Source organism: Periplaneta americana, chromosome 7, assembly GCF_040183065.1.
Source record: "Periplaneta americana isolate PAMFEO1 chromosome 7, P.americana_PAMFEO1_priV1, whole genome shotgun sequence".
Taxonomy (NCBI): domain Eukaryota; kingdom Metazoa; phylum Arthropoda; class Insecta; order Blattodea; family Blattidae; genus Periplaneta; species Periplaneta americana.
This window is the reverse complement of record NC_091123.1, coordinates 138,743,685-138,762,596: the sequence shown is the minus strand read 5'-3', so window position 1 is coordinate 138,762,596 and position 18,912 is coordinate 138,743,685. Positions and strand designations below refer to the sequence as shown.

The following is an 18,912-nucleotide window of genomic DNA, read 5'->3' as shown; positions in this document are numbered from 1 at the left end:
GTGTCGACCCAGCATGGTGGTGAATTTGGGGAGATACAGTGAGTAGCGAAATCCGGTTTGAAAATCTAGCTATTAACAGCGGGGTACAGTCGGTGCCAGCGTTTTTGGCGCGTGTCCTTGAGTAAAAAGCCAGTCAGTGAGCACTTGTTGCCAGTGCAGCTGAGAACGATACCATACAACACGTCACGGCAGCAATCTGCCAATCACAGTTGTCAGTCTTATTGTATACTTTGCGTTTCTAGTGTGTGTCCTTGAGTACACTGGCCAGTCAGTGGCATCTGTTGTCACTTCGGCTGAGATTTGTGCCACCTCCTAAACAGATGTGTCGTTAGCAATCTGCCAATCACAGTTGTCAGCTTTCTCGCCCACAAACTGTAGCAAAGATAAGATACTCGCTCTCAACGTATCCATTAATTATTCCACACGCCAAAAACGGCGGCTTTGTTTATATCTTCGTGCTAATCATATAGACGGCAGGGGTATTGGAGGGGGGGTTATTGTCCACCTCTGCTTAGTCATATGGACATGAGTTCAGCAGTGGGCTTTTAGGGCTTGATGTTTTACACAAACCAATTTTCATTATTGTACAAAATACAGTAATGGAGGAAAAAAATGTTGAATTTTTCCAAAACTTTTACTGCTGTAAGCTGTACCTAACCTCTTAAATAATTTGTTAGAAAGTGAAAAATGATATTGAAGAACTGAATTTGTAGTAAAATATTTTGAAGGTCGAAAAATTATTACACTTACCAGGATGCGATGTTTTGTGGGTGTCTTCAAGTCAGATATGTCAAGACTATTGTGCTCACAGTTTTTAGTTACAAAGTCAAGTATATGTTTGGCGAATGTATAAGTTATGTGATGGGTTATTTTCTGTGTAAGTTGTATAGGAGGTTCGACCGAGAACGCCGGTGTCTTCTACAAAGCTATGACTGGTCTTTAGTTAGAACAACGAACAACTACCCTCTAGATGGAATTTGGAGCCGTGACCATGCAACGACAAAACAGCGCCGGTGTGTAGGCTACACTGCACTGCTGCCGATAGTCTTAGTATTCGATTCAATTTTAAAATATAAAATTATTATTTATCAGTGTCCCTACTCTTGTTTCCATTAATTGCACCGTCATTGCATTCTTCCGCGGTTTGTGCCTTCCACAGCTATATGAAGCTCGTTTCGATATAATGAAGACTCTATCGTCTATCAGCCCTAACATGCGACAATAGCGTCGGCTTGCTAGTGGCGTCATGTTTATTTATAAGGACGTTAGGCATAATATTACTTGATATCGCCGCATGAGACATAGACAGAATGGCGTCCATTGTTTCACAGGTAATTGTGGACGTGATAATAATGTCGTAGGCTTGCTAATGTGAAATCATTGATATTGGTGGTGGTGTTTTAGTAATAAGGTGTAGATGAGGATGGTTACATTGAACATTTAACTCGAGGATTAGCAAGTCTGTTAATTATCAGTCATAGTTTCCTTTATACTACGATACTTTTGAAGACCTGGTGTTCGAATGTATTACATACTTATTATTTGTGTGATGTCTATACTCGTTCACCGCTGAGGAGTAACGGTTAGCATGGCTGACCGTGAAATGAGCAGGCCCGGATTCAAATCCTAGTTGAGTTTCCTTCTCAACCACTTGAAGCAGAATTGGTAGGAACTTTCGGCGTTGGACCTCAGACTCATTTCGTCTTCATAAATCTCAACTTCATCTATCATCTTCAGTAGTTTCAGGTCGATCAGCAGATGTGGTACCGTGATTCGTTTACAGATGACATCTGTCTGGGGGGGATGCACAGTTCCTAGAGAGGCATAGGGCTTCCACAGCGAACTATGGTAGATAAGGGTGTGTAGTTCCCTCAGATAGATAGTGTCGTGGTGAATTGCGGTATCTATGGTGCTGCGATCTTCAGGTCAATATAGGATTCAGCAGGATGTAGTACGTAAATTACGATCTGAGGAGGCTGCAGAATATCAACAGGAAGACGTAGGGGTGTTCCTGTTACGTTGACTCCGTCAAAACTGGATTCTGTAGCTGAATCGATAGTATAGCACCAAGCAGTGAACCACGTACTCACAGTAATGTGGTCCTAAGTACTTCAACAATCTTCCCACAGTAGGGAGTTTGCAGAATAAGCCTCAGGTTGTGGTGCTAGCCTTCGATCCCTCCGAAAAAAATGTCTATATTCGACGTACGTTAATAAGGAAAAGACGAAAGGATTTTGTGGAAGTGAAATTAGACCAACGTCATTCGGTCTCAATTGCCATGGAAATGCTTACATCACATCTGATGAACTCAATAGTGTGAAGGAGTCTGTTCTTATACACAAAGGGAGCCTGTTGAGATATACGGAGTAAGTAAAAAGTATGGAACAATGCTTGTAACTTTCTTATTTCTAATTTTATGAAGAAACTATTTATACAAAAGTTGTAGGGTATCAAAGAAGAAATATTTTGAACATGTTTTCAAGTACTGTACTTTTCATTTATAAAGAGTGTGCCGATGAGTCTGTTTTTTTCTTAATGGCACCATGTACTTATTTCTTCATTTTTGGATTCTTCAGGTCTCAGTACGTACAAAATCATATTTTTTTGCCATTTATAAACTACTTTTTTGCAAAAATTGCCAATTTTGATGACAGTGTACTGTGCATGTACTGAATAAAGCGAAATTTTAATGCTTCACTACATCAATTTGAGGAGGTTTTGAATTAAACAATTGAGACAAAAGCTAATAGAAATACGCGGGAGGATATTAAAATAGATTTGAGGAAGGTGGGATATGATGATAGGCACTGGATTAATCTTGCTCAGGATAGGGACCCAATGGCGGGCTTATGTGAGGGCGGTAATGAACCTTCGGGCCATTTGTAAGTAAGGAAATCCTTTATGAATGGTAGTTAAAGAGAAAATCAGAAGTGTCAGTGATACAAGATAAGGAACTGGATTGTTGCGAAACATGTGCAAACTTATGAGAAAGTATGTTTATCTAATAATTTTTAATAATAATTTATTTATTTAATCTAGCAGAGCTAAGGCCAGTAGACCTTCTCTTCCGCCCAGCCAGACTATACTGTCTAGTTCTACTTTACAGCGTTTTCTTTTTACCTCTAAGACAGTTCACCGCCACCGTACAGGGTAATCCATCTTACTAATTTTCTTAAAATGTACATAAAACTGCAGAACGTGAAGCTTTCAACAATAACATTTCTGAGTATTCACCGTGAAATTCGAACAATGACCGATGTTCAAATAGTGAGTAACGTTTTAAAATCTTTTACTTATAAACTTTGTCTGTAGCTAAAAAATAACTTAATATATACTGGATGTCCCGAAAGTAACGATTCATTTTCACGAAAACCGTAGTGTATTGTTCTCTTTCACAAGTGTTTGAAGAGATGCACTCTATACAAGAAAGAATAGCTATTGTTTCCTGGAAACTTGGTGTTAAAACGTTCAAGGATACGTGAGCTGTACCGTCGAAGATACGGAAATGAGCCTCCAACAAGGACCAATGGCAGGCTTCTTGTGAACAAATTCAGACGAACAGGTAGCGTGCTTAATGAGGAACCACAGGGGTCGGTACTCGGACCATTGTTGTTCACAATATATGTCAATGATTTTACTGACTGACCTCTCCAGCGACAACAAAATGAAACTTCAACGTGCTCATAATTTGTGTGTACTTTTTGTAAGCAATGTTCGTAAATATGATCATATTACCCCATCCCAGGAAGCAATAGGTTGGGTTAAACTAGATAAGAAAAGAAATTTACATTCACTTCTCTTTCTCTTCGAAATCTTGAACTCTTCTATTCCTTCGTACCTGTCGTCTCGTTTCACTTACCTTTCTTCCCACCATAATCTGAACACACGCTCTCGTCATGAAACAACACTAACAATACCATCCCATCGCACCTTCTCATACTCATCTTCTTTCACAATAGCCCTGCCAAGACTCTGGAATTCGCTACCTGCTAGCATTAGGGACTGTCGAAATAAAATTGAATTCAAACGAAAACTTACTAGGCACTTGGTCAGTAATTGATTTCTTGTAAATAGTTTCTTTAATCTATCACAAAATATTTCAATATTCAGTAATTTCAACACTATACAATTTTCTTATTCTAGATTTAATTTGTAATTCAGTAAATATAAAATATTCTTTGTTTCTCTATGATAAATTATCTAGCTTTAATTATTCAGGTAATCTTTTCGTACTTTGATTTTATTGGAATTGTAATTGTAAATTTAATACTAATTGTAATGTTATTTTTAATTCTAATTATAAATTTAATACTAATTGTAATTTTATTGTTCATATTGTAGTTGGAATCTCCTGGCAGAGGGGCAGAGAAGGCCTGACGGCCTTATTTCTACCAGGTTAAATAAATAAATACTACTAATACTACTAACGTTCTGGACAACCGTAAACATCTGACGACACAGTGCAGAGCATTCGTGAGACCGTTGAAAGAAGCCCACGTGCTTCCGTTCGTCTGCTGAACCGTGGGTTGAACAATCCACGAACCAGTGTATTACGCTGCATTTGGAGTGTGTTCAGTGCATAACGGACTGAGGCCTTGTTACGGATTGTTAATTTTTATGTTTTTTAAAATGTGCTGTCGAAACGCCGGTTATTTGAATAATATAATCGGCTTTACTACTTTACTAAAGTGGTAAGCAGATGGGTTACCAAATTTGCATACAGTCTTCTAATAAACCGTGTATAGTTTTTATACTAGACTTATGCAGAGTTGAGACAGAAAACTTTACTAATAAACCAAGCAGAAGCAATGGATGTATAAACAGCCTGTAACTATACAATGGGAATTGCTTTGCGGTAGTTATATACACGAAACCCCTTGTTTAAGCGTTGTATATAGAGAAAAAATGGCCGCCCCTCTAACAGCTGTTCGTATCGACTGTCAGTTTATGATGATGGTTGCCTAGTAACCAAAGAAGAACAAACCAAAGAGCACAGAATACTTAGAATAATATTACTGTAGCTTCTACTCTTTGACCAAAATATAGTATGGTAATCGATTAGAGCCAGTTGTACTATCGATACTTAACACGCCACACTAGAGCGCTCTACCGGATGCAATAGCGAACCTCAGATATTCTATTATCTTTCGTAACGAAGTAATGACGAAACTATGACGTAGCTGTGTAACAGTTGTACTGTTATACACGAGGTATGTAGTGATTATTAGTAAGGAATTTACACACGACGTATAAATGAGCTACTCATTGTATAAGTATAAGACAGTTAAACGTCTGTATATAGAGTTTTTATTAGTAAGACCGTACGTAATTACTGCAGTAATAAATAAGGCAGCTTTCAAGAAATGAATCTGAGTTTTGCAAAGGTGAAACACCACTAAAATATACCTTTTCCTAAGCAGATAACAAAATATCCATGGGAACATCTTCAATTGAAATACGTACGTGTCCACACCTGTGGAGTAACGATCAGCGCGTCTGGCCGCGAAACCAGGTGGCCCGGGTTCGAATCCCGGTCGGGGCAAGTTACCTGGTTGAGGTTTTTTCCGGGGTTTTTCCTCAACCCAATATGAGCAAATGCTGGGTAACTTTCGGTGCTGGACCCCGGATTCATTTCACCGGCATTATCACCTTCATTTCATTCAGACGCTAAATAACCTAGATGTTGATAAAGCGTCGTAAAATAACCCAAAAAAAATTTAAAAAAATACGAACGTTTATATAAAATGGAGAGTAGCCTACACAGGAAAAACAAAATCACAATTCTCGTAAGAGTGATGTCCTCTAATTCAGTATAATAATCCGTGGCGCTACAGCCCGTGAAGGGCCACCAGCCGGCTGCTGGCCTCACGCCCACATGCCGAAGCAGAGGTGGACGATCATCCAACCAGAATGGCGGTATCGTGTGGTTAGCACGATGATCCCCCCCAGTCGTTATAGCTGGCATTCGCAACCGGATTTGGCTACCTATCGTAGCTCCCCAAGTGTATCACGATGCTGGGTGGGCACCGGTCCCATACACTGAGAAAATTTCTTCCCCTATGAGGACTCGAACCATTGCGCATTCCGTAACGCGAGTTCTAAGCAGGATGCCTTAGACCACGACGCCACGGCGCGAGACCTAATTCAGTATATTACCACAGTCTAGTATATACAGTCGCGAAGCTCAATACGTAGTAAATATGCATCCATAGATAGTCGCTAACCACTAGGATCGCTACTATCGCCTCATTACAGACAATGCGAAATAGTACCGGCACAGTCTATTGTTCCTAGCAGCTTCACAACTCAAGCTTCGTGAATGTATATACTAGACTGTGATATTACTGCAAAATTTATTGCTGTTCCTAATGGAAAAAGTAGGAAAGGATGACTATCCATGGTGATAATTCTCCTTTACCAGATTTGATAATAAATACACTAAAGTTTGTAGTAATATACTGAACTACATGATAACATCACCCTTAAGAGAATTGTGACTTTGTTTTTCCCGTGTACTCTTCAAATGTTATGTCCTCGGCAAGGCCGCCCGCAGGATTCAATCTCAGTGGTAGCAAGATGGTTAGAAAAATTAGAGGAAATGGATGGACGAGGAGAGAGAAAATTGAACATGAAAAATGACCAGTTCTGAAATATAAATTACCGTAAATTTAAAATTTAATTCAAAATTATATGATATAATAATTTGAAATTGAACGTTATGCCCGAGGTTGCGACCGATCCCGGGCCAGGTCGATGGCATTTAAGTGTGCTTAAATGTGACGTGCAGTGCTAACAAAACACATTTCAATACCATATCATCGGGAAGGTTTGCAGTTAGCGGGAGTATTAAGAGCGTTGGCTTTCCATATTTGTTACCCGAAAAAGTCTCTGCGAGTTCAGTAGAAGTTCATGGTCTTCGGTTGGGTTTCCTCAGAATATTTCCGTTCTTTTGCCTTCATTCCGCCATTTGTCCATTCACTATGATCCATGAAATAAGCCACCGGCGTGGCTCAGTCGGTTAAGACGCTTGTCTGCCGGTCTGAAGTTGCGTTCGGGCGCGGGTTCGATCACCTGGTTGGGTTTTTCCGAGGTTTTCCCCAACCGTAATGTGAATGCAAGGTAATATATAGCAAATCCTCGGCCTCATCTTCCCAAATATCATCTCGCTATCACAAATCTCATTGACGCCAAATAACCTAGTAGTTGATACAGCGTCGTTAAATAACAAACTAAAATAAAAAAATCCATGAAAAATATTTGATCATAATCACACAGTTACCATAATGTATCCACGTGTCTGATTATAACTCACACGACAGATGGAACGATTACATCCATATGAGATAAACGCACTTGAATCTTTGACCTAGGAATATCTCTTGTTTCTCTCGTCACCATTGGAAACGAACGTGGCGACTTTTCAGTTTCTATCCAATACGAAAAATCGTTATTATTGTAAAACTCAATGCACCGTGTAATGGCTAACGGCCTGATTTTTTGGTAACAACGATAAAATAACGCGACAACATTCCAAATGCCATTTTTAGCGCAAGTTTGCCTTATAGACACTTAAATGTGTCATAATTAAGCGAAAGAAAGCCGTGAAATTTGTTGGTTTGCGTAAAATATGTCGGTTGTTACTTCTTTATCACAAAAATTACGAAATATACCCCCCCCCCGAAAAAAATATGATTCAGTACTGTTCTAGTTTTTTATTTTTCTCTCTCTCTCTCTGTTTTTTTTTTGCCTCCTTCCTAGATACTTTAAAACTTCCGTTCAGAAATGTCACTTCTGTACTGAACCAATTTTAGAAAGGCAAAACAGGAGAAAAAGCACGCAAGAGCAGAAGTCGCCAAGATATTCCAAGGAACTGCAAAGCTTTTTTGTGTACCAAATTTGCTCTGTACTGAGATTGATTCCAGCCTCATGGATACTATCAAAAACATACCCTTCCTGAGTAATACCACAGTCTAGTATATACAGTCACGAAGCTTGAGTTGTGAGGGTGCTAGAACAAAAGACTGTGCCGGTACTATTTCGCATTGTTTGTAATGAGGCGATATTAGCGATCCCACAGGTTAGCAACTATGTATGGATGCATATTTACTACGTATTGAGCTTCGTGACTGTATATACTAGACTGTGGCAATACCTCTAAGAATATAATATATCTGCGGGGTTACGAGTCCTCTAGAATCATAACTCACAATATTCAAAAACTTGTTTTCTGGCAATTAAACAAAAACTGACATCTCATTAATTACCCTTTGTCAGTAATTATTTTAAATATATCTTCTTCTTCTTCTTCTTCTCTCCCTTAGTTTAACCTCTCCCTTTTACGATGAAAGAATAATGGATCGGAGAAAAATTCTCTCCGGCGCCGGGATTTGAACCCGGGTTTTCAGCTCTACGTGCTGACGCTTTATCCACTAAGCCACACCGGATTCCACCGCGGCGTCGGAAGAATCTTCTCAGTTTTAAGTTCCAACTCTTGGGTTCCCTCTAGTGGCCGCCCTCTGCACTACGTCATAGATATCTATGAACCTAGGACCGAAGTCCACACATGTGCTGAGGTGCACTCGTAATGAGTGACTAGTTGGCCGGGATCCGACGGAATAAGCCCCGTCTTAAATCACGAAGTGATTTGCGCATATCATATATATTATTATAATGTACCGAAATACATATGATATTTCCATGCAGATATTCTGCGTCATCATACGATGAAAGAGTAATGGAACGGTTCTTATTACACGACCCACGCCACCCGGGCCTTACAGGGCCGCGACCTGTCGGGAGAGGAATTAAGCTATGGATCACATACATACTTTTTTGACCACACAAGGACATGGAGGGCCTCCCCGGATGAGGGACAGCTCAATGCCAGGGCCACCTCCGATACAACACAAACATTTAAGAAATTACACAGCATTCACTCACACATATGAAAGGATTAAGGGAAGGATCGCCGTCCATGGCCGGACTTTCAAGAGGTACAATCCCGGCATTTGCCAGGGATCGAACCCCGGACCTCCCAAATGCAAGGCCAGCCCTCTACCACGCCGCTAGCCCACTCGGTTTTAAATATATCTATTATAAATGTAAATATTAATGACTTTTTAAAGTAAAATCGTTTGTTTCACTATATACGTTTATAAATTATTAAATAGTACACAGTTTTTAGGATATTATGAGTTATGACTCAAGAGGGCTGATATTAAGTTACAGAAGTGCATGTCAGGTAGAGAATGAGGACTATATGGTAATTTCATAGATCTTACATTAGCATTGAACCTTTAAGATGTGTAACTAATCAAAATTTTATAAGATTACAATTTTTTGGCGAGATGAAGTGAGTGAGACCGAGGATTCGCCATAGATTACCTGGCATTTGCCTTATAGTTGGGGAAAACCTCGAAAAAAAACTCTACCATGTAATCAGACCAAACGGGGATCTAACCCAAGCCCGAGCGCAGATCCGGATCAGCGGGCTAGTGAGTCTGCCGACTGAGCTACGTTGTTGGCTGTACAAAAATATACATAGCAATCAGATGATTAAATTTACAAACCTAAATAGTTATTAATCAGTTGAACTAAAAATATAATGCATAGCAAGTAAGTTAATTCAATTTAAAAGCATAAACAATTCAGTCAGTTGAGCTATACAAAAACTGATTATACATATCGTGCAAATTATTCAAATTACAAGCATAAACAATTCATCAGTTGAGCTATACAGATTACTATTCAATTTAAATCATATGCAATTCATTAGCCAAGTTATACAAAAATATACAATACATAGTAAACAGAGTAATACACTTCGGAAAACGTATTATGTCTTTCACACGTTAAATGTTATTACCTTGTTTCATGTTTCGGCCTGCTATTGGCCTTCTTCAGAACTGGTTGTTGCTGGTCTTGGCGCCTTTTGTTTTGTATTCTGTGGGGGTGTGTTTGTGTAGTGTAATGTGAAGTCAAAGAGTGTGCGTGTTTTGAAATTGAGTTTTGTGTTGAGAATTTCATTTGGATGTGTTTTTGTGTGTCTGTATATTTCGTATTGTTCTAGTGTGTTTGTGGGTTTTTGGTTGGATGTGTAGAATTTCCATGTCTGTGTTGATGTCTCTGTAGATTTGGTTAGCATTTGTGATGTGTTACGCATATGTGGAAGTGTTTTGTAATTTTGTCATGGCTGTGATGTATCCTTTGAAATGATCTGCCTGTCTGTCCTATGTAGAAGTTGTTGCAGGTGTTACATTTGAGTCTGTGAGGTTGTATTTGTTTGTTTGTGTGTTGAGATGTTTTTGTAGCGTATTATTTGTTCTGTATGCGATGTTGTAATTTAATTTCTTGAATGAGTTGTGTAATCAAGATATATAGAGTAATTCAATTTACAAGTATACTTTCGTTAAGCTCTACAAAATTGTACAATTCATATCAAGTAGATTACTTCAATTTATAATCCATCAGTTCAGCTTACAGACTACTGTTCAATTTACAGCACATACAATTCATCAATTAAGCTATACAGAAAATATACAATTACATAGTAAACAGATGAATTCAGTTTATAAGCGTATTTTAGCTGAACTATACAAAATTGTACATTTCATATCAAGTAGAATAATTCAATTTACAAGCATAAACAATTCATCAGAGTTTCAGAGGGCCTGCTAGAGGACCACAGTGAATTTGCTGTAAAGTGTTTGCATACAGCGTGGTTTGCAACATCAAATGTGGACAGTGAGAAGAGGTTTTCTGCATACACCAAAATATTTATCGATTGTGCACAAACCTTTGTGTAGTTGATGTTGAAACTATACTAGATGTGTGTTTAGTGATATAATGAAATGATGAGAAAGTGGTATTGTGTTTATTGTGTGTGTAAAATTTGAATCAAATAGATTCTTAATGTTTGATAATGAAAATATGCATTAAAATGACTGTTTGCTTCACGAAATACCTACCGAAATAAAAGCATGTATAGGCCCTTAAAATGGTTCATAGTCAAGACTATTCTTCACTTGAGTTGTATGAAACAGTTTGTAAAAAGAAAGGAGTAGGCTATAGTTTTATACCTGGAAGCTATGCTTATACATTCAGAGCACACATGACCTCATCGCAAGCAGAAAACTCTGGAGGAAGGAAAATGTGGTTTAACTGCGATAAGAAACGTAACCAAGTCGTCCTAGTGCTCTGTCGTTCATTGGTTTCACGGTTCGTTCATCCTTTGCGAGACTAAGTATCATTTCACTTGTTTACACAATAGTAATATGCGTTACAAGAGCGGTATTTTGAAGTTTCCATGTTCGAGAAATTTAATTTCCGAGAATTGAAAGAAAACATACCGCTCGTGTATCGTACATTATTTTGTGTGAAGGTCGTTTATTACATACCTGAAAGAGGAATTTCTAATTAGTTGGAATTAAATCTCCATCTTGGTTTCTGTTCAATGACGGCAAATTTGCAAAACAAAAATCTCTATCTTCAACATTGTTGCTTTGAAATGTTTTCTGTGTTTACTATACTCCAGCAGGCCGTGATATACGTCTGTCTTTTTTTTTCCCCCAGTCTATAAACACAGTCTACTATATACAATCGCGAAGCTCAATATGTAGTAAAAATGCAAACATGGGTAGTTGCCCACCACTAGGATCGCTACTATCGCCTCATCATCACAGATCTCTCCTAGCAGATGACAAAATATGTTACACTTTCGTTGTCGTGTTCTTTTGGAAAAATTAACACCTTCCTTCCATTATTGAAATATTAAATGGATAAAGTTCATTTATTATTTTAATGAAGTATATTAAATTCCACCATAAACTCGAAGATACCTGCAAGAAATAGGTTAATATTATTTTTGTTTGTGCAAAACGAACTGAAATTTACTATAATCGCTTCACTCATTCAAGATTATAGCGATAATGAACTATGAAACCAATAAATATTGATTTGCATTTCCCCTTACAACAATAATAATGGAAATATGAATTAATGGGAGTAACTTACGTGTACCGGTACTTGTAGGGTAGGCTTACGTAGTTAACAAAGTGGGATGAGGTTAAGCAATAATAATCACACCAGAATTGGAAATAAAACGTGATCAATAAATTTTATTGTAACAGACTTACTTTTTCTACGTCTCTAGTAAAGTAACAAATAAAAATAACAACAAAATTAACAGCTGTAATTAAAAACATATCCTTTGAAAAAAAAAACGTAGGCCTAAGTTGTCTGAAAATGTACAATATTATTCAAGGAATCAACTGATACAGACGTAGAATTAATGCAAAGCTTTTGTTTCTCAGCTGCAGGTAATAACAGAACAGGTTTATTTGAAATATAAAATAAAGTTGGAACTGCATTCCAGATTAATTTATTTTTGTTTTAATTCATAAATTGTGTGTTTTCGAAATGAAGAGAGCAAAACTTTATATTATTATAAAGAAATGCTTCATTCTTTGTGATTAGATTTTCCCTCTTGCTGTTTATTAACCACTTTTTGCATCTAGAAGTAAAATAAGAAGTAGATGTTAGGATTTTTCTTCACAAGCATCAATGCGAAATAGGCAACGACCTAGCACTCGATGAAAATACGACTCAGTCCACTCTAAATCCAAAGTCGACCGTGGACAGTCTATTGTTTCTAGTTGCTAACCGCTTGGAGCGCTTTATCGCGAGATTTGCAAAAAATCACCTCAAGCTTCGCGACTGTATATAGTAGACTGTGCTATAAATGCGAACTTAAAACAAACGGTAAGGTTATGTAATGATTTAGAGTTTACTTAATTTTTGCAAATATTTAAAAACAATAATTAACAGTGCAATTTAGGTGAAATTGCAGTGGTAAGTTTCCAATTTATAATTATTACTATATTGCACGTCTCCTAAAATAATATGTTAAAAGCCTAAAGCAGTAAAATCAATATGTCACTTAAGCGGTAAGAAGAGGGAAATTATGTGTGTTAGGTTGGGAATACTGAATGTGGAATTTTAGACTTTCCGGGGATTGGTTTTGTGCGGAAACCAAGCAAATACGCACGATCTCGCACAAAATTCATTCCATACATAACACGTTTTTTCTCTGTCTTCTTTCACCCAAATCCTTTTCTTAATATTGACTTTTCACTTTTCGTGAAATTATTTTTTCATCCTTTATTGATTCATTTTATTTCCCCTCTCCCCCTCCACTCTTTGTATTTCATTTCCTCATCTTGCTTCGTGTTCGATTTTATTTTTTTTTCATGTTGGCCTGGGTGGCGCAGTCGGTAGAGTGCTGGAATTCTCTGTCCGAGGTTGTGGGTTCGATCTCGGCCAGGTCGATGACATTTAAGTGTGCTTCAATGCGACAGTTTCATGTCAGTAGATTTACTGGCATGTAAAAGAACTTCTGCGGGACAAAATTCCGGCACACCGACGACGCTGATATAACCTCGGCAGTTGCGAAAGTTGTTAAATAAAACATAGTTTTTTTTTTTAAGTTTTCATTTATTGAGTCTTTATTTTGTTATTTTTTTTTCTGTGTTCATATCTATATGATATATATGATATATTATATGATATGATATATATATATATCTTTATTTATTTATTTCTTCACAGCACTTCTTTACATGTAATGATGTAAGTACCTCACATTTCTGTATCCGGTGCCACCATTAACATATTACAGTAACACATTATTTGCAGTATGCGTCTACACAAATTCTCCCAATTATACAATGTACCTTTTTATTACTTGTTCAATATCCCCTTCAGTATTTCTCCTACATTTCATTTGATATTCTCTTTTTCTTCATTAATCCTAATATATCCAATATTATATACGTCTTTCAAACCCCCTTTTTCCTCTAACTACTATTCACTAAAATCTCAATTTCACTTTTTCTCTATAAATTATCATATTGAATTATTTGTCCTATTTGTTCTTTGACCTTTTCTTCTATGTTTCTCTTATATTCATTTACAATTCCAACGTTCAATAGTTAGTACTAATTTTATGCTGTCACTTGTTCACTTCTCTTAACCCTTTCTCACTATTTTCACTCATTCCTATTTGCGCTCACTTTCACTTTCTCACTCTTCCACTTACACCTAATCCTTTCTCACTATTCTCACTTCCTATAAATACTTATATTTATCTCTACACATCAGCTTATACAATTTCCCTCTCCCCTATACTTCTGGATCATTTACAAATTCACTTTACTTGCACTTTTTGATCACATCCCCACATTTTTTTGACATATCAAATACTTCTGCTATATCCTCAGATGTCGCAGGTTCTGACCTTTCTTTACTGTTCGTTTCTGTGTGTTCATATATATATATATATATTTTTTTTTTCCTTTTTGTTTTATTTTGTATCCTATCCTGTATTTAACTTTTTTTTCGTTCTTGTTTTTATGTTTACGTTTTTTATTGCAATTTTTTATACACGGTTTTTTTTACCTGCATATCTCGAAAACAGTTCTGAATAAACGTTACTTCGTTTGAAGGGGCAAAACAATGGCATTGGTTAGTTTTAGTTAGTGGATGTTATCAAGGTCATTTTAAGGTCAACTTTGTTTATTTTTAATGTGAACCCAAATTTTTTTCGTCAGATTCTGATTTTGCGCAAAAAAAATTGAATCATTTTCATCAGGCTCTTATTTTCATGAAATATTTATCAAAATTGAAAGACATTAGTACACAGTAATAATCTTAGAAAATTGTTTCTTAGATTTCTTCTGTTTACCTGAAACATAAACATGCTCTAAACATGTCAGACTACATTTTTTTATCTTCAACATAAACACATTTTACTGTAAACATGAACACAGAATTCGGTTTGCTTTTGTTTATCTTTAACACAAACACACTACTGTAAACCTAGACATAGAAGTCCGCGTTCTTTTGTTTATCTTTCACAGACATGCGCCTATCAACTTCAGTAAGTATTAGTTTTTGACTTGGTCCTACAATGGTAGTGGAACAATATAAGGCTAATGATTGAGACGAATGTTTATATTTATGTGAAAGACAAAGAAAATAAAATTGACTTGTGTTAATATTTGCAATACAGTATGTTTTTTTAGTTGTTTTTAACGACGTGTATCAACTACTAGGTTATTTAGCGCGTTGGGATTGGTGATAACGAGATATTATTTGGCGAGATGAGGCTGAGGATTTGCCATAGATTACCCGACATTCGCCGTATGGTTGGGGAAAACCTCCAACCGGGTAATCAGCCCAAGCGGAAACGAACCCGCGCCCGAGTGCAACCCCGTGTCAGCAGACAAGCGTCTTAGCCGACTGTGCTACGCTGGTGGAATGTTTATGTTAAAGGTAAACAAAAGCACTCTGACTTTTGTGTTTATAGTAAATTTATGTTTATGTTAAAGATGAAGAAAAGAAATCTAAGACACTACGGTATCTTTCAAAGTATCGTCATTTCCCATAACTATGGTCTTGAAACACAACTATGGTCAACGACAGAATCATTCAAATTTTGTACTCCATAACGTAGTACCTCGCTTATGTATATTTTTCCTGTACTGTAATTTGAAGTCAAATCACTGCAGCTGTCTACGAACGGTCTATGTTACTTGTACTACAATATTCTTTGAATTGTTGTATCATGGACCATAGTTGTGACCATAGTTATGGGAAATGACGGTATTTTTATACATAGTCAATTCTGTTTTTTATATGATATTCTTATTGAATCTGGTATTCCCAAGAAACTAGTTCGATTAATTAAAGTGTGCCTCAGTGAAACGTACAGCAGAGTTCGTATAGGTCAGTTTCTGTCAGATGCGTTTCCTATTCACTGTGGGCTAAAGCAAGGAGATGCACTATCACCTTTACTTTTTAACTTTGCTCTAGAGTATGCCATTAGGAAAGTCGAGGATAACAGAGAGGGTTTGGAATTGAACGGGTTACATCAGCTTCTTGTTTATGCGGATGACGTGAATATGTTAGGAGAAAATCCACAAACGATTAAGGAAAACACGGGAATTTTACTGGAAGCAAGTAAAGAGATAGGTTTGGAAGTAAATCCCGAAAAGACAAAGTATATGATTATGTCTCGTGACGGAAATATTCTACGAAATGGAAATATAAAAATTGGAAATTTATCTTTTGAAGAGGTGGAGAAGTTCAAATATCTGGGAGCAATAATAACAAATATAAATGCTATTCGGGAGGAAATTAAACACAGAATAAATATGGGAAATGCCTATTATTATTCGGTTGAGAAACTTTTATCATCCAGTCTGCTGTCGAAAAATCTGAAAGTTAGAATTTATAAAACAGTTATATTACTGGTTGTTCTGTATGGTTGTGAAACTTGGACTCTCACTTTGAGAGAGGAACATAGGTTAAGGGTGTTTGAGAATAAGGTGCTTAGGAAAATATTTGGGCTAAGAAGGATGAAGTTACAGGAGAATGGAGAAAGTTACACAACACAGAACTGCACGCATTTTATTCTTCACCTGACATGATTAGGAACATTAAATCGAGACGTTTGAGATGGTCAGGGCATATAGCACGTATGGGCGAATCCAGAAATGCATATAGAGTGTTAGTTGGGAGGCCGGAAGGAAAAAGACCTTTACGGAGGCCGAGACGTAGATGGGAAGATAATATTAAAATGGATTTGAGGGAGGTGGGATATGATGATAGAGAATGGATTAATCTTACTCAGGATAGGGACCAATGGCAGGGTTATGTGAGGGCGGCAATGAACCTCCGGGTTCCTTAAAAGCCAGTAAGTAAGTATTCAATTCTGTTACTTCACATAGATCACTTGAGTAAAAGCTCATAATTGGGGCAGTGCATATCAAATACATATATAAACTATACAAATAATACACTTAAAATTTATACTACAATAATTTAAAATAACTATGGTACTTAATCTAGTTTGTTTAACATGTTAACAAGGCAATGAAATTTAACACATGAAAGAACATGAACTACATTTATTTCTCCTACCCTTATTAATTTCTGATGCCACCAGCATAGCTCAGTCGGCTAAGGTGCGTCCTGCCGATCCGGAGTTGAGCTCGGTCGCCGATTCGATTCCCGCTTGGACTGGTTACCTGGTTGTTTTTTCCTTCGTTTTCTCAAACCGTAAGGCAAATGTCAGGTAATCTATGGCGAATTCTCGGTCTCATCTTGCCAAATATCACCTCGCTATCACCAATTCCATCGACGCTAAATAACCTCGTAGTTAATACAGCGTCGTTAATTAAGGAAGAGTAAAATTTGTGATATATGAAAACTTGAACAGCTGTGTGTCTTTGAGATGGAGATGCCCTAGTCAAAAATTGACTTACAGTCGAGTTGGTAGGCCTATATATGAAATCTTTACTTTTGAAACAAAGACATATTTCAGCATTGATTTCTTTTCGCTGAGTGCAACGCGGAGAGCGTGGGAATAAAGACATCTGCAGTCGCCACCGCGTTCATCACGTATGCCGTTACCATGTCTTATCAAGAGATTCATCCGCCTTCACCGGAGAAGAAATTCTACCTCTGAGAATACAAATTCAGCTGCGCCACGTGAAGACGACAGCTTTTTTTGGTGGAGTGAGAGGGAGAGAATCTGGAAAGAGGCCATAAAGCTGGGACCCCGCCCGTAAGAACTCGTCATTTCAATTCGTCTGTCGGCACGCAATATAGGATTCTGCACAAACGTTTGCAGTCTGATGTAATTTGATTTCTAGTATATATAGGAAATACCGAAGAATAGTCTACTATCTGTAGTCGTGGTCTTCCGTATGCCATTAATTTTACACAGCATTTTATACTGGAGTAGGCAGTACGATAACATCTTGATATATTGAGGTTCATATATTGTCCAGGGGCGTGATGTATCACCAATTACCTCTAGACGTGTTCTTAATTCCTCCTTCCAAATCCTTTTCTTTTGACAGCCTATAGAGATATACAGGGACATCATTTTATTTTTACTTGCATTTTTATTGTACCTGCATTTCTGAATGTACTTCACTCTCACCCCTTCACTAATGTCCTTGCTCCCGTCAGACACACAAACTTACGGCCGCTGTTGCATTCGAAGTAGTGAAGTAAACACTGCAGTGTATAGTGTGTTTCATGAATATGATTGCGTTTTCTATAGAAGAAAGAACCTATATTAATAATATCGTACTAAAAAATTATATTCAAGAAACGATAAATCCAATTTCATACAATATGCTTCAAAATGTTTTTAATAATATGCGTACTGAATTGAAGCCTGCATTGTAATGAACGGCAACCATTTTCAGCAACTTGTTTAAAAATTCAGATTAGCTTTTTTGAATTGAGGTAGCTAGAAGCAAAGGAATGCTAGTGACATTTGTAATAACATGAGTTAAGTGCATCCAGTGTAAGAAAAAGTATCTAAAATTTTAGTGGCAAAGGGATATTTTAATCGCATCACACATTAAAATTTAAATAAAAATTTCACCGATTTTACGAAAGCTTAAATATTTAAACCCCATTTTCTCAAAAGTAACTTAAGTGCACTTACAGCCCTTTACTTATGAGCCCCTCAATTTAAATGCACTCTCTATATTGTATTTTTTTTTAATTTTATTGGGTTATTTTACGACGCTGTATCAACATCTAGGTTATTTAGCGTCTCAATGATAATGCCGGTGAAAGGAGTCCGGGGTCCAGCACCGAAAGTTACCCAGCATTTGCTCGTATTGGGTTGAGGGAAAACCCGGGAAAAAAACCTCAACTAGGTAACTTGCCCCGACCGGGAATCGAACCCGGGCCACCTGGTTTCGCGGCCAGACGCGCTGACCGTTACTCCACAGGTGTGGACTCTCCATATTGTATGTTAACACCAATAATTAATATGCTAAATAAAGTAGACATTACATAACGAACATAGCCGCCTGAAAAGTTGAGTTT

General features: G+C 37.3%; 1 protein-coding gene across 4 annotated transcripts in view; it reads left to right on the top strand.

Moving 5' to 3' along the window:
- Galphao (G protein alpha o subunit) overlaps positions 1-18,912 on the top strand; it is a 571,293-nt gene that overhangs the window by 207,713 nt on the left and 344,668 nt on the right. The gene's annotated exons all lie outside the window — the stretch shown is intronic.